Here is a 13,858-nt window from a genome sequence, read left to right as displayed (position 1 = left end):
AGAAACAGCATTAGTAATTGCAACTTGTGTGGAGAGCATTTGTGAATGACTGTGTTTATATGCTAGGCCATCACCACACATGCCTTTACCACCATGCCTTTACAATGAAATAGTAGGTATATATCAAGTAAGTGAAATTGATGTCATAAGTGTAGTAATTTGTGGGGCAATTCGCAGTGCATGGTCTGGGTGCAAGTTATAGTTACCTTACGCCATGAGTTACACTTGAGATAACTCTAACTCTAACTTGTGAATTTCTATGATTTGGTATATTTAAAATGCGAGCCTATCTATAACGTCCCTGTAACCTTTGGTTTTTATGTGAATTTCTATGTTTTTTTTAATATTTTCTTTCCTAACTAAAATGTCCCAGTAACCTTTGTTTTTTCTCAGTGAATTTCTATGTTTTTTTTAACATATAGTAATTTTATTTACTATACATTAATCCAACCTCTGCCACAGTTGGCCACAGGGCCTTGCCGATGCCAATCCCCTATAGGCACCGACCCTTCACCTGTGCGCAGGGGAGGTTGCCCACGAGACCTGGCTTGCATCCAGACCCTGAGGCCAACACCCCCTAACCATCCAAACCCATGCTGTGCACAGCCCTTTGCCCGTGCGTGGCAGGAGTTGGCCACGGCTTCGCTGGGTCTGAGAATAGGTGTGAGAGGGTCTGTCTCGGTGTGAGAGTGCATACATCAGTGATTTAGTGGGTACACCAGTGTATGTGAGAGTTTGAGTGGGTGCATGACTGTCTGAGTGGGTCTGTCAGAGGGTGAGTTAGTGTCTGAGTGGGTCTGTGAGTGGGTGTGTGTGGGTCCAAGTGTGTGTGAATGGGTGTGTGAGGGTCTGCGTGGTCTGTGAGTGGGTGCATCAGTGTCTGAGTGAGTCTGTGAGTGGGTGCATGATAGACTGAGTGGGTCTGTGAGAGAGCGCATGAGTGTCTGAGTGGGTCTGTGAATGAGTGTGTGAAAGTCTGAGTTGGTGTGTGAGTGGGTGCATGACTTTCTGAGTGCATCTATGAGGGAATAAATTAGTTCCTGAATAGGTCTGTGAATGTTTTAAAAAAATGTTTCTACACCATTGGTGAATTTGCATTGACGTTACATGAGGGGGCCACGCAGACAGTCATGATGACTTCACAGATATCGGGCTTGAGGGAAAAAAATGTTTCTCTACATATTCTACCCAAATGAGATTACTCCATCCTGACCCCTTATGCGACTTTCTGCCATTTCATTTGAGCACCGGGGACTGTTACTCTCAACTAAAGTGGCCGCTTGAACTCTCTGCTCAGGTTGTGGCCAGCCAATCACAGCATTTGTATTAGAGCACCCATTTGCAAACTTGCCGGAAGGATCCAGAGCTCTAGATATACAAACATGTATTTATTTTAATTCCTCATCAATTACTGAATGATTTACACCAAATAACAAAATGCACAAGCTGCAGAATACAATCTAGCTTTATGCCAAATTTGGTGTAATTCGGCTGAGTCGTTTGGGCTGTAGTCATGTTTACCACCCCCATTAGAACTAACATCAGAAACACATCACCCCCCCCCACACCCACCTGTTTTTCTTGACCCCTGCATGACAGATAATCCCAAAACTTTCTATGTGCAACAAGACTCACTGGCACACTTTTTTGGAATACTTTGAGAAGATTTGTCAAAAGGCACCAAAAATATAGGCAAGTCAAAAAATGCTTTTCCTTTGGAAACATGGTCCTAACTATAACTACCTACTGGCAACTGCTGCTAGGTAATCTCTCTCTCTCTCTCTCTCTCTCTCTTTATATATATATATATATAGATATATATATATATACACACACACAAGCACACACACACACGTTACCTATTGGCAGATGGCAGTTATAACAAGGTAGTTATATTTAGGTCCTAGTTTCTATATAAAAAGAGTTTTTTGTGCTATACAAACTAGGATGATTAATACCACGCGCCATGGCCATGAAAAACGTTAGCACATCCATGAGCCCCGACATTTATTGTGGGATCTTCAGACTTGTAGGGCTCAAATGTGGTGCGTTTGGACGTTGTATGCCCTCTTGACACACTGCAAAGGTTCATCTGAGGCTCTCCCCTTCCAGAGCCATAAACAATGATCAGGCATATTTTGAAAAGAGAATTCAAAGAAGAGAACACACAGTCTATGGTTAATAAATAACTGCAGTTGATCTAATGTTCGTAAGGCATTCAGCAGACTAAGCTTTCTTTGGCTTAATCTTTTTTTTCCTTATCTGTCTCTTATCTACATTTTACCCTGATTAGAGAATTTAACTTTGCTTTTGGCAGGCGATGCTATAATTTTCAACTTTAAAAATATGCGCTATGATAGAGCCAAGTGATAGAGGTAGGCAGAGTGCACTAATTACATGGATTTCGAATCAACAATTGCTACACGTAGCTGAAGTAGTCATACGCTGATGTGACGTCACAGATTAGACCGCCCTTGTCCAACGATTATCATTTCAAAAGCCCCGTATTGGCTGCTAAGGACCAAGGCAATGTCAGTAAGTGGAGCTCATGTAAATTAAACAGGGCGTGTTGAGGACCGCGTGTCTTCTTTTCCTGCTGCAGCCTTCAGAAAGTGGGAGCTCAGGAGAAGCAAAACCAGAGCCGGGGCACCACAGAGCAAGCCAAGGGGTGGCAGCTTCTACCAGTGATTACCTCTAGTTGACATTGATGGCACTTTGTAGGAGAAGGCGGTCTCATAACTTCTTGTGTCTGGGAGCACTACGAATACTTCCTAAGAGGTTCCACACTTAAAGCCTTGGGTTTCACAAAGCACAGAAATGTTCAATTGGCGGAACACCTCTGGAATATAAAGAGGCAGGTGTGCTACCAAGTGAAACTACTTCAGACCAACAAAACTTTCCTAACAAGGGAAGGTTAAAGGAAGGCAATAGAGGCGCTTGTCGTGTCGACCATGTAAACTCATTACTTACAGGCTACCTAGCTTTATTATTTACGCCTCTCAAAGCAGTTCTGAAAGTAGCAGCCAGATTCATGTCAAACTAGATAACGATTACAAGTTGTCGATCCCACAGCTGGCTGCCTGTAACCAGTGCTGCCGATTCAGAACCTCATGCATCCTATTCAAGACCTTGTGCAGTTACACTATGGGCCTGTGAAGTTAAGAGTCTATCTAATTTTTGTAAGTTTGGCCAGTTTTGCAAAAGTGTTGACAGAGCAAAAAAAAAAAGACCTTATACTTTAATCCATTCGCGCCTCAGGGCTCCAGGGAGACTGCCTGGTCATTCGTAAAGGGTTTGTGTCTACTGAGCCACCTACACTTGTTTTGCCACTGCCGTGAGTTTGGGCGCAGGTAGTGGGGTGGGCATTTTCTGCTGCAGAGAAACACCTATTCTGTTCCACCACTGACATTCAGGGCTAACTGCAGCTCTAGGTGGCAGCAAGTAAAACAACTCCTTGCAGCCTGAGTGGGGTTCCTCTGGCGAAGTTTTTTTTTCACCCATCTATACTTTCACTATACATCAGCTTGTGTTTTTTGAGTACCAGACCTTTATGTCTCTTTAGGATCACTTAAGAGCAAAGGTCACTGGTACTTCATAGTCAGTAGGTAAAGGCCCTCACCGATTCAGGAAATGTTTCTCAGGATCTGAACTTTATCCTGAAAGAAATCCACTCCTCCGCAGATAATAAAGCCCCCCCGTCATACCACGTCTCAGGTGGATGGGCTGGAGCAGCCCATATCCTGCAAGGCAGGAAACCATCCTATGACGCAATTGGACAGTTTCCTGCTCTAAGATGACCCAGCTCAGCACATCCTCGAGCAGGAAATCTTCATGTGATAAGTTGTAGCTCCAGGACGACAACGCAGTGATAAATCCTGGATAACACAACCATTACATGTTGTTTGCCTGCGGAGTTCTACTGTGCAAGTGCAAAACAGCAACTGCATCCTTTCATAGTAAAACATACCATTACTTTTTGTTTTCTAATAGGAAAACTCCTGTCTTGCACAGCACAGCATTACTATCGTTTATTGGATCGTTTGTAATGTCAAACAAATGTATTGCCGTTGTGAAAGTCAATCAATATATTGGTTGGATTTGGATAATTGAAACTGCACAGACAATTGCAGAGTGACTACCAACAGAAAAGGGACTAAGCGTGCTTTGTTCTGGTGATTAATGTATAAATGAGGTATACGCATTTTAAAATGTGGTTTGATGTATTGTATTCTTTAACGCTTCTTAATGCTACTGTTTGAAAAAACTGTTCCACTTGACTTTGGTTGCTGCCTAGCTACAAAAGAGTTCAACTACTTAAACAAATGAAATATGTGGAGGGTGATGTGACTGTTCAATATTTGTCAACTGATGTGCGTTGTCTCTCTCCTGACCTTGTGGTGGGCTTGGTTGTTGGTAAATGCAAGGAATTCATGTGGCCATACCGCTTTTGATGGTAATTTACTCATGGTTCCTGCATGACTGGTGTTGGACCTGGCCCTTTCTGTAGGGTCATCCTCAGAGTTTTACCTTTTCCCTCCAATTTTGGCTAAATTAGTTTTTGTTGGCTTGAGGACTCGGAACACTTTACCAGTGATAAGGTGCAGATGCTCATGGTAACATTGGCGTATCCACAATTGGCATATGTAATCTACTTGTAAATCCCTACTAAAGGGACCATATGTGGCAGGGCCTGTAAACTAAATGGTACTAGTGGGCCTGCAGCATTGATTTTGCCACCCACTAGAGTAACCATGTCCCAGGCCTGCTACTACAGAGCCAATGTGTGCAGGTTTAAACTGGCATGCTGGCCTCGTAAGTGTACCCTCTTGCCCAGCCCAAACCTTCCTTTTTTCTACATATGAGTCATCCCTAAGGTAGGCCCTAGCTAACCCCAAAGGCAAGATGCAATGTATTTAAAGAGGTGGACATGTACTTTTTAGTTTAACATGTCTAACATGCCCTGGTAGTGAAAAACTATCAAATTTGTTTTTCATTACTTACTATAAGGCTTATGTCTCCAGTAGGTCAACATTGGTTTTGTCTTAAAACATATTGTAAGTGTAATTTCTAATTGGGACAAGATAGATATGTGGAGTTTGGTGTCGCTGGACTCACAATTTAAAATCACAACTTATGTAAAGTCAGATTTTTTGTAAGTCTGAAAATGCCACTTTTAGAAAGTTGGCATTTTCTTACTTTAACCAATCTGCACCTCTGCCTGTCTCTGAATACACATCTGGGGTGGATGACAGTTGGGGTTTGCGAATTCCCTCTAGACAGTCACGCACAAAGGGATCTGGGGTATGGGTGTGACATTTGCGTCCTGATGGCCCATCACATGGTTAATGGGCCGTCTTTGGCTTGATGGGAGGGAGCAACTTACACTTACCCCTGAATAGGTCTGTGCCTTCCCTCACACAAAGGGCTGCACAACCCTTGTAGCATGTTGGGAGCCAGGGACGGAAGGGCAGGGACCTTGTGACAAGTCATCCCCACTTCAAAGGCACATTTGGGTATAAATAATGGATCCCAAACCCCATAAAATCAGAACTCTGCTGGGACCAAAGACATTCAGCCAGGAGTAAGATCTGCTGTGCTACCAAGAGGGACTACCACTTTGCTAACTGCTTTGCTGTGTTGGCCTGCTACTTGCCAGTTGCTGTAATGTGGTAGGGACTGCCTCTTTGCTACTTGTTCTGCAGTGTTGAGCTGTTGCCTGCTGCTTCATGCTTGGGAGTGGGAAGGACTGGCCCTGCTCTCTACATCCTTGAACTCAGGTTTCTCCATGGGCTTGTTGGCTTGCCCCTTGTTCTTGCAGTCTCATGGGCAACAAAGGCTGCCTGCAACTTTGCTCCTGCTGCTAGACTCCGTCACCTATGAGTCCTACCATTGCCTGAGGTGTCTCCTCTAGTCCTGGGCCTCAGAAGCAGGTATTGCAGCTGTTTTCTGAAAAAAAAGGTGCATCGACCAGACTGCATGACAAAAACTGGTGCATCACTTTTTGACGACTATGCAGTGCTGCTCCTTCAACACCGTCTGTGAGGCTCAATGATGAAGCAGCCCCTTGTCTTCGACATTGCCGGCATAGCTCATTTTCGACTCATCGACCCAACTGCGTGGAAAATATCGACCCATTGTGCTCTTGATGTCAATACTTTGCTCCATACCAGGCACATTTTCAGCAGACCCTGCATGGGTCCTGTAGTCTGCCTGCTCTCCATTGTGGTCAGCCTGAACTTAGGATTTGTACTGGTCCCTCACAATCTTAAGTAGCCCTTTGACCACTTTAGACTTCTAAGCACTATTTGGACATTTAGATCCACAAGAGCAAAACTTTTCCCCAGTTACAAAAATGTCGATTCACAGAATCTGCCCATTTGTGACTGGAAAAATGCAATTTGGGATTTACAAAGCCACAGCTGTGATTCGGTAACTTGTTACCAAATCACAACTTAGCTTTGCGGTTCGGTATTAGGAAGGGGCATAATGAGGGCGTCTCTTCCGAATACTGAATCAGAAAGGTATGCACGTGAAATCTGTTCGCAAAACATTTGCAACTTACTGCCAATGAAAAGTTGGTGGTAACCTATTCATAAATGGGAAGGAGATCCCCCTGGGACTCTTTACCCTTTGAGAATTGTTGGGAAAATATTTCTTAAGCGCAGGCAGTGGTTCCATGGATTGCTGCCTACTCTTAAAAAATGAAACTTAACTGTTTCATTTTTGTCTTTCTAAATGCAGCCGGTTTTCCTTTAAGGAAAATGGGCTGTGTTAAAAAAACAAAAAGACCCCAGCAGGTCACCATCTCTGTGATTTTTGCGATTCCCAATGGGTCACAAATTGTGACCTACCTCATTATTATTCATGATGTAGGTCTATTTGCGATCCACTTGGAATCATAAAAGAAACTCAGTGGAGTTTCACACATTTGGAATTGCAATTTCCTAATTGTGATTTACACGGAATCGCAATTTTTTATGTATGTTAATGTGGCCCTTAATCTTTAAAAATTCGTATCTCGACTTCTACTTATTGGCTGTTTGTTGTTTTGGTCTTATGTTACTCAGATACATATCCTTGTAATTTGGTACTTTGTCTGGAGTCTTTTAGTGATGCTTTCACTGTGTTGCTGTGAATTAGGGGCCAGATGTAGCAAGGCTTTTGTGCCTCGCAAACGGCGGCGCAAAAGCCCTCACGCGATGCAGAAACGCATTTTGCGAGTCGGAACCGACTCGCAAACTGCATTTCTGACTCGCAAATAGGAAGGGGTGTTCCCTTCCTATTTGTGACTCGCAACGCGATGTAAGTTGATTTGCGACCGCAAAAGCGGTCGCAAATCAACTCGCAGTTACCATCCACTTGAAGTGGATGGTAACTCATTCTCAAACAGGAAGGGGTCCCCATGGGACCCCTTCCCCTTTGTGAATGATCACAAAAATATTTTTTCAGAGCAGGCAGTGGTCCTATGGACCACTGCCTGCTCTGAAAAAAACGGAAACAAAAGGTTTCAGTATTTTTTTCCAAGTGCAGCTCATTTTCCTTTAAGGAAAACGGGCTGCAGATGGAAAAAAAAAAACTGCTTTATTTAAAAGCAGTCACGGACATGGTGGTCTGCTGTCTCCAGCTGGCCACCATCCCCGTGAGTGCCCAGACTCGCAATGGGGTCGCAAACTGCGACCCACCTCATTAATATTAATGAGAGGGGTCTTTGCGACCCCCATTGCGAGTCGCAGAAGGTGTCTGAGACACCTTTCTGCATAGCAAATTGCAACTCGCACTTTGCCACCTACCTACATCTGGCCCTAGGTGTTGCACAGATACTTTACACACTGCCTCTTAAGTTAAGCCTGACTGCTCAGTGCCCAGCTACCAGAGGGTGAGCACAGGATAATTTAGGGTGTGTATCTTAGTTACCCTAACTAGGTTTACACTCCTAACTTGGACAGGATGCATACCTTTGCCAACTACAGACACAGTTTCTAACAACTGTTTTTCCTGGAAGTTCCATGGATTGTTTTTTGCAATCTAGGCCAGCCATGACATTCTTGGAGGGATTCAATGTGTAATATTTCTCATGAGGATCTTCAACCATGTGAAAGAATATGCAGTGACAACTGAAACCTTTGTCTGCATTGGTGAAATCCCTTTTCCTACACCCACATACCACCATGTAAACAGAAGTGTTCTTGCTTTTGACAGGAGAAAATATGCATGTGTTCCCAGTTTGGGAAATGGCATGCAACATGCAAGTGAATGAGTAGAAACCTAGAGGATTACGTGTGGTCAGCTTATTTTCTAAAATTGCCCTACCAGAAATACCCACAACTATGCCTCTAACCTTAAACTTATGAATGAATAAATTGCACTTTGGGATGGAAGTTCTATATTCGCAAGTGCAACAGACACATGTAAAATTCCAGGAATCCTAATTTGGAAAATCCTGGATGGATTTTTCTTTTTGCACACCTTCTTCCAATTCATTTATCTAAAAAGCCATGTGAATTGTGTCCTTCATTTTTATTTCATGATTTAATTTGCTGTAGAAATGCTTATAGTGTTCACTTGGATAGGACTTGTCATTTACTACTAATTTCATCACATTGGTTTTCTTTCCTCATATCAGTTAAAATCTCAGTACACAAATAATTAGAATTTAAGGGCATATTTACCAACCTTAAATACAGTGCAACACAGCAAGCCACCTTGCTGCACTGTACTGCATGAAAGGGCAGAATTATGCAGTATTTAATGTTATACAGTGCATTCCTATAATTTCCTAATGCTGGTGCACTTTTGGCTTCCTAGAGAGAATGCAAGCAGCCTTGCATGATGTTGCAAGAGTGCCTGCATTGTAGGCAGGATTGTTTTTGGGCAGGAAGGCTCAATGTCCTGCACAAAAACAATCCTTAGAGGCATTTTCCTCCTTCTATGTTTGCTGCAGAATGCAGCGCACTTAGAAAGAGGAAACAACGAGAAGAAATAAATATATTTCTCTTTGTTGTGCCTCTGGTAGGGAGGTGTACAATTCTGATGCATTCCTGGTCTACCAGTGTTGGTAAATCTGGGAATGTGTAAGAATCCATTGGTGAATGTGTAGGAATACCCATGCTCCACCCATGGAACACCGTCTTCTGCAGACTAACGCAAGGCAGAGATTTACGCTGCCTTGTGTTACTCTCAATTTATCATGCCACACAAGGCCTCGCAAGGTGGTCGTGTGTGGACTAATAAATCTCTTGTAGGTTTTGCACTGTCTTTGCTTCCCCTTGCGTGGTGCAAGGGTGACACAAAACCTTGGTAAATTTGTCCCTTGTTGTATAAAATGTCACCTTGTTCAAGAAGCCAAATGAGGAGCAAAGCCATTTAATGGTCAAAGCTATGATTCACTAAATTACAGAGTTTGCAACTGCTAAATGACATTTTGAAAATGTACCGAGCACATTTTGCAATCCAGTGATAGGTTTTCAAATCACAAAATGGGTTTAGAAAGGGATAACTATTTACTGTTTGGAAATGTCATAACGATTCATCATGGTATGTATCAATGTTCAGTTATACATATCTGATATTATTCAAACTTAAAATAAATATACCATTCTTTTTTAACCCCTTCGCTGCCAGGCCTTTTCCCCCTCCTGTGCCAGGCCTTTTTTTGCCTATTTGGGGCAGTTCGCGCTTAGGCCCTCATAACTTTTTGTCCACATAAGCTAACCAAGCCAAATTTGCGTCCTTTTTTTCCAACATCCTAGGGATTCTAGAGGTACCCAGACTTTGTGGGTTCCCTTGAAGGAGGCCAAGAAATTGGCCAAAATACAGTGAAAATTTAGTTTTTTTCAAAAAAATTGGAAAAAGTGGCTGCAGAAGAAGGCTTGTGGATTTCCCCCTGAAAATGGCATCAACAAAGGGTTTGCAGTGCTAAACTCAGCAGCTTCCTAGCATTCAGGAACAGGCAGACTTGAATCAGAAAACCCAATTTTTCAACACAATTTTGGCATTTTACTGGGGCATACCCCATTTTTGCAATTTTTTGTGCTTTCAGCCTCCTTCCAGTCAGTGACAGGAATGGGCATGAAACCAATGCTGGATCCCAGAAACCTAACCATTTCTGAAAAGTAGACAAAATTCTGAATTCAGCAAGGGGTCATTTGTGTAGATCCTACAAGGGTTTCCTACAGAAAATAACAGCTGAAAAAGAAAAATATTGAAATTGAGGTGAAAAAAACATCAATTTTTCTCTACGTTTTACTCTGTAACTTTTCCCTGCAATGTCAGATTATGGAAAGCAATATACTGTTACGTCTGCTGGACTCCTCTGGTTGCGGGGATATATAGGGCTTGTAGGTTCATCAAGAACCCGAGGAACCCAGAGCCAATAAATGAGCTGCACCCTGCAGTGCGTTTTCATTCTATACCGGGTATACAGCAATTCATTTGCTGAAATATAAAGAGTAAAAAATTGCTATCAAGAAAACCTTTGCATTTCCAAAAAGGGCACAAGATAAGGTGCTGAGGAGCAGTGGTTATTTGCACATCTCTGAATTCCGGGGTGACCATACAAGCAAGTGAATTATAGGGAATTTCTCAAATAGATGTCTTTTTTACACACTCTCCTATATTTGGAAGGAAAAAATGTAGAGAAAGACAAGGGGCAATAGCACTTGTTTTGCTAATCTATGTTCCCCCAAGTCTCCCAATAAAAATGATACCTCACTTGTGTGGGTAGGCCTAGCGCCCGTGACAGGAAACGCCCCAAAGCGCAACATGGACACATCCAAAATTTTGGGAGAAAACAGAGGTGTTTTTTTGCGAAGTGCCTACCTGTAGATTTTGGCCTCTAGCTCAGCCGGCACCTAGGGAAACCTACCAAACCTGTGCATTTCTGAAAACTAGAGACCTAGGGGAATCCAAGGAGGGGTGACTTGCGGGGCTCGGACCAGGTTCTGTTACCCAGAATCCTTTGCAAACCTCAAAATTTGGCTAAAAAAACACATGCTCCTCACATTTTTGTGGCAGAAAGTTCTGGAATCTGAGAGGAGCTACAAATTTCCTTCCACCCAGCGTTCCCCCAAGTCTCCCGATAAAAATGATACCTCACTTGCGTGGGTAGGCCTAGCGCCCGCAGCAGGAAACGCCCCAAAACGCAACGTGGACACATCCCATTTTTTGAAAGAAAACAGTGCCTACCTGTGGATTTTGGCCTGTAGCTCACCCGGCACCTAGGGAAACCTACCAAACCTGTGCATTTCTGAAAACTAGAGACCTAGGGGAATCCAAGATGGGGTGACTTGCGGGGCTCGGACCAGGTTCTGTTACACAGAATCCTTTGCAAACCTCAAAATGTGCCTAAAAAAACACATGTTCCTCACATTTCTGTGGCAGAAAGTTCTGGAATCTGAGAGGAGCCACAAATTTCCTTCCACCCAGCGTTCCCCTAAGTCTCTCAATAAAAATGGTACCTCACTTCTGTGGGTAGGCCTAGCGCCCACGAAAGGAAATGGCCCAAAACACAACGTGGACAGAACATATTTTTTCACAGAAAACAGAGGTGTTTTTTGCAAAGTGCCTAGGTGTGGAGTTTGGCCTCTAGCTCAGCCGGCCCCGGGAGGGGGGGGCAGAAATGGGCTAAAATAAATTTGCCCCCCCAGCCCCCACCCCCCCCCGGGAGCGACCCTTGCCTACGGGGTCGCTCCCCCTGCGTGACATTGGCGCCAAAAAACAAATCCCCGGTGCCTAGTGGTTTCTGCCCCCTTGGGGGCAGATTGACCTAAAATCGGCCAATCTGCCCCCAAGGGGGGCAGAAATGGCCTAAATACAATTTGCCCCCCAGGGGAGCGACCCTTGCCTGATGGGTCGCTCCCCAACTCAAAAAAAAAAAAAAAACACAACAAAAAAATTTGCCCTGGTGCCCTGAGGGTTCTGCCCCCCCCGGGGGCAGTTCGGCCTAATAATAGGCCGATCTGCCCCCAGGGGGGGGAGAAATGGCCTAAAAAAAATTGCCCTCCCCCCCAGGGAGCGACCCTTGCCTAAGGGGTCGCTCCCTTTGCGTGAAATTCACGCAAAGAAAAAATTCCCTGGTGTCTAGTGGTTTCTACCCCCCTTGGGGGCAGATTGGCCTCATCAAAATAGGCCAATCTGCCCCCAAGGGGGGCAGAAATGGCCAAAATATAATTTTCCCCCAAGGGGAGCGACCCTTGCCTAAGGGGTCGCTCCCCACCAAAAAAAAAAAGAAATGAAACATAAAAAATAAAAAAATAAAAAAAATGGTCCCTGGTGCCTAGAGGTTTCTGCCCCCCCTGGGGGCAGATCGGCCTAATAAGGCCGATCTGCCCCCAGGGGGGGCAGAAAAGGCCTTCTCAAAAAAATGCCCCCCCTGGGAGCGACCCTTGCCCAAGGGGTCGCTCCCTTTTGTGTGTTTCAATAAAAATAAAAAAAATCCCTGGTGTCTAGTGGGGTTTCAAAAGCCGGATTGCAAGCAATCTGGCTTTTGAAACCCTCGGAGGGACTTCAAAGGGAAGGAAATGCTTTTCCTTCCCTTTGAAGCCCCTCCGGGCCTCCCAAGTGATTGAAAAAGAAATGCTTTTGCATTTCTTTTTCAATCGCGCTGGAAGCAGAGCTTCCAGCGCAACTAGGGAGGCCCCTGTGACAAATCAGCGCGCGCTCGCGCGCTGACGTCACAGGGGGGGGTGGGGGGGTCGGGGGTGGAAGGGGAAGGTCTTCCCCTTCCATCCCGACTTGGGGGGGGGAAGAGGGGTGCACGGGGGGCGCGCTAGCGCGCCCCCAAGTTCCCCTGTGCCTAGGACGAGATGATCTCGTCCAAGGCACAGGGGAACTGTAGCCTTGGACGAGATCATCTCGTCCAAGGCACAGAAGGGGTTAAATGTAGCAGCATTTCCTTTAAGGAAAATGTGTTTACCAATTTCAAATACAACCATAGACATAGTGGCATGCTGAAGCCAGCAAGAAAACCATCCTTGAAATGGCATCGAACTGTAGTGAGTCACAATTTGTGACCTATCTCATGAATAGTGATGAGGTAGGTCTGAATGGAACCCACTATTATTTGGAGTTTTGTGAATCACTCTATTAGTACATAGGCTAGTTTGCAAAATTGTTTTGCATTCGCAAAAATTCAGTGAGCAATTTGCAACCACTTTTTGTAAATGGAGATTTTGTACATCGAGTCCAAAATTCGGTTCTCACAAGTGACTAGGATTATGTACTGTACAACCCTTACACCAATGGCTGTTTCCTATTTTTTAGGGTCACAGGCACATAATATCATAATCCTTACAATAACCATTATTTAACTAAAACTTGTCCTTTTTATAGCTCCATTAATGTTCTCCATTGAAATGGCTTACAATTACCCTGATTCTTCCATAAAACGAGTCCATCATTTTGTTTTGAAAATTGTTTCTGGGATCACAAAATTATTTCCATGCATTTATTGTTACTATTGTCTATCACAATAATTCACTATTCTTAGTTTATGTCAAAAGTGATGTTGTTCATCCAGAGCACATTATACTATGTATTGCATTCATTTTAAGTATGCTAATTATAACTTTAAGTTTCAAATATTATTTTAAGCCTGATAATGTCAAGTACGAGAAAGCCACAATCAACTATCTCTTCTCAATGAAAACAGAGTGCCCTTCTTCATCATGAGAGGAAGAGTAGAGAAGAACCACAATTTTCAGAGTGAATACAATAGCTGGACTATTTTGGTTCATTATATGGGAGAGAAATGCTCTGCCCTACAGGGGCTGAGTCGCACAGAATATAGCTTTCATGTTTTTCATAAAATGATGATCACATCCAAGATATAAGTTTCACTTGTTGTTGCAGTGGCTGGCTA

The sequence above is a fragment of the Pleurodeles waltl genome, chromosome 1_1, assembly GCF_031143425.1.
Source record: "Pleurodeles waltl isolate 20211129_DDA chromosome 1_1, aPleWal1.hap1.20221129, whole genome shotgun sequence".
Taxonomy (NCBI): Eukaryota; Metazoa; Chordata; class Amphibia; order Caudata; family Salamandridae; genus Pleurodeles; species Pleurodeles waltl.
Note: the sequence above shows the minus strand (reverse complement) of the source record.